The sequence below is a fragment of the Egretta garzetta genome, unplaced genomic scaffold (assembly GCF_000687185.1).
Source record: "Egretta garzetta isolate BGI_Z169 unplaced genomic scaffold, ASM68718v1 scaffold507, whole genome shotgun sequence".
NCBI classification, from domain to species: Eukaryota; Metazoa; Chordata; class Aves; order Pelecaniformes; family Ardeidae; genus Egretta; species Egretta garzetta.
The window spans coordinates 50,801-53,975 of record NW_009260272.1 but is presented as its reverse complement, the minus strand read 5'-3'; positions in this window follow the sequence as shown (position 1 = coordinate 53,975).

Genomic DNA, 3,175 nt, shown 5'->3' with positions numbered 1-3,175 from the left:
ACTATTTTGCACAGTTTGTAAAAACACACTGGACAACATGAGTTCACTGTAAAGATGATGCCAAAACCACCATTTTCAATCTCTTTATCTGTGAATGATTTAGTTCCGTGGATTAACAACCCTAGAAAGCAGCAGCTTCTGTATACTGCAGAACAAGCATCACCAGCCAAATGTAGTGGAGGGCAATCTCAATTCCTGCTTGGAGATACCATTGCATGCCAATAAACAGAACAATCTCTTGTGCTTAATCTAAACATTTCTTTCATAATACTCAAATGGAAATGATCTATTTGATCCCTCCCAGCACTTACATTGATCTAAACAGATAACCCAAAGGGGAAAGGTACCATAAATCAAAGACACAAACCTGTCTATTTTTCAGTCAAAAGCATTCTGACATACTAGCATGGAGTGTTTTTCTGTATTTCACGATGAAACATGCTGTGCTTCTCTTGGCAGATGATGGCTTGTACCCATCTGGCAAAACATGAATCACAGTCAGAAACATAGCCTAACTCTTGTTACGAATTTAGGACAAGTCAAAGCTACAGAATTAAATGAAGCTTTCAGATTTCCCCTGGTTGATCTGGTCTCCTAGTCTTCAGGGAGTTAAGTTCAAGCTCATGTTTACTGTAGGTTGGCTTAAGCACTACTAAATGTAAACTAAATGTTTACATTGTGGCACTCCTGAGTTTTAAGCAGTTAGTAGAGATGAGTGATTACAGGAAGCAGAATGGAAAAATCATTGCTTCTGAGTCCATGCAGTAAGTGGAAGCCCCCATTTGTTTCTTTAAAGCCAAAACTGGCCATAGAATAATAGAAAAATGTTTCCATGTTATCTAAGAGTTTAATGGCTTGCCATTAGATCCAAATGTGAAAATCAATTAGTTTAAATGGAGAGAAACTGTGCGGGTTCCCACTGGCTTTTTGATAAGGGTTTAACCAGAAGGGGTTGGCTACCACAACACGTACCTGAGACAAGTAACAGCTGACCAGTATCTTCTTCAGCTATTTCAAGCATGTAATGGGCTCGTAATATGTTTTTAAAGACTTAAATCTCATAAAAAGAGAGATCTTTTTTCCCTCTAGACTATCTCCCTTGTTATTTCCATAAATGATGATATAGTAAAACCTGCTTTTATTTGCCACTAGAGGTGGCAGCCTGATTTATACCAGAGAAAGATCTGGCTTTATCCACTAAATTTATCCCCTGAGTAACATCACAGACTTTGTAAACATTGTATTAAGGAAAATTTGACTTATCACCATACTATATCATTTGCTTGGTGTCTTAAATATAAATTTAATTTCAGTCCAGTTGGAAAACTGTGATATTGATGCAAAAGCTAATAGACTATTATTGGCCTGTATATCCACTTTGGCACATCTTTTTAAATTTTAAAAAGTATTCCGCATTCAAGAAGTGCAAGGAAATATAGGTGCTAAAAATTAGACACTTTTTGTTTAGGTTACGTGTATTAGCACCACTCAGCAATGACGTAGTCAAACAGCATTTATTACACAGCAATTACACATCCATAAATGTTTTCAGAGCGTTTTGGAGAGGTTGCCTTGCTCCTATTTAAAGCAGGGGGGGGAACAGGAGCATGCTAGTCAAGCTCTGAACTTCCTTGGCTGGAAGACTCAAGCTGAAACTACACCCTACCCTTATCCCTGTGCAAATGGAACTACTACTGAATTCAAGGTGACAGGCAGTAATCTTTTAAAGAAATAAGATTCAAGCCTAAAATGAAAGAAATACAGAGGCAATTTACCTCTGCATATTTAATAGGATATTTCCTCCAACATAGAGTAAGCCCTAACTGACAACAGGATTAAGCCAATTTAAAAAGGATCAAGACTGAGTCTTCAAAGTCTAAAATCAGTAATTTGGAAGCCCAAAAGAGTTCTGTGTATCATAACAGGAAGAGAAAGTCTGGTGTAGCCAGGATTCAGAGACTGGTGATGTTCAGAAGTTAACCAGTTGGAAACAAACATGGATAATTATTTACATAGGTTGAACTAAATTCCGAAAGCTAAAATTCAGCAGAAATACATTCATAGCCTTGAACAGATGCCCTGGTTTCCCTTGAGATAAGAGTTAACTTTCTTCACAGTAGCTGGTATGGGGCTATGGTTTGGATTTGTGCTGAAAACACTGTTGCTAACACAGGGATGTTTTAGTTACCGCTGAGCAGGGCTTACACAAAGTCAAGGCCTTTTTTGCCTCTCATTCCACCCCACCAACCCACCAGCAAGGAGGCTGGGCATGCACAAGAAGCTGGGAGGGGACACAGTTGGGCAGCTGACCCCAACGGACCAAAGGGATATCCCAGACCCTATGACGTCATGCTCAGCATATAAAGGTGGGGGAAGAAGGCAGGGAGGGAGGGTGGTGGTGTTTGGAGCAATGGTTTTGTCTTCCCAAGTAACTGTTGAGCATGATGGAGCCCTGCTTTCTTGGAGATGGCTGAACACCTGCCTGCTGATGGGAAGTACTGAATTAATTCCTTGTTTTGCTTTGCTCACATGCAGAGCTTTTGCTTTACCTACTGAACTGTCTTTATCTCAGCCTATGAGTTTTCTCACTTTTGCTCTTTTGATTTTCTCCCCCATCCCACCAGGGGGGAGTGAGCGAGTGGCTGCGTGGTGCTTAGTGGCCAGCTGGGGCTAAACCACAACAACAGAAAAAGAGATTTGACTCCACAAGGCTTTGTCATTGGGACTTTTATACCAGATGGATTGCAATCTCCAGGTCCAGAGAACTTAAGCTTATTCTACTCAGCTGAGTCTTTGAGGCAGAAAGAGTTAAATGCAAAGGTTCCTGCTTTCTTGTTAGGGATGGACTCACTTTTTTTCCACAACAGGATTAAGCTCATAGCTTAATCATGCTGTCCATACAGAAGTCTGAAAAGAGGTGAACTTATATATGGATTTTCAATAATTAATGCTTCAATTTTACCTTTTTTTTTTCAAGGAAATGGCTTATGTTTCATTTGAATATATCCCCATGTGTTATTTGCACTGTGACTTGGGCTTAATTCTAAATTCATGCGTTTCCTAGGACTTTCTAACAATCTTATTCTCCATGCTCAGGGGCTGTATTTCTGAGAGTTTTAAAAGTCTATTAAAATCAAAATAACTGGTTAGTTTTAAAATTAGAGTGTGCCTGTAG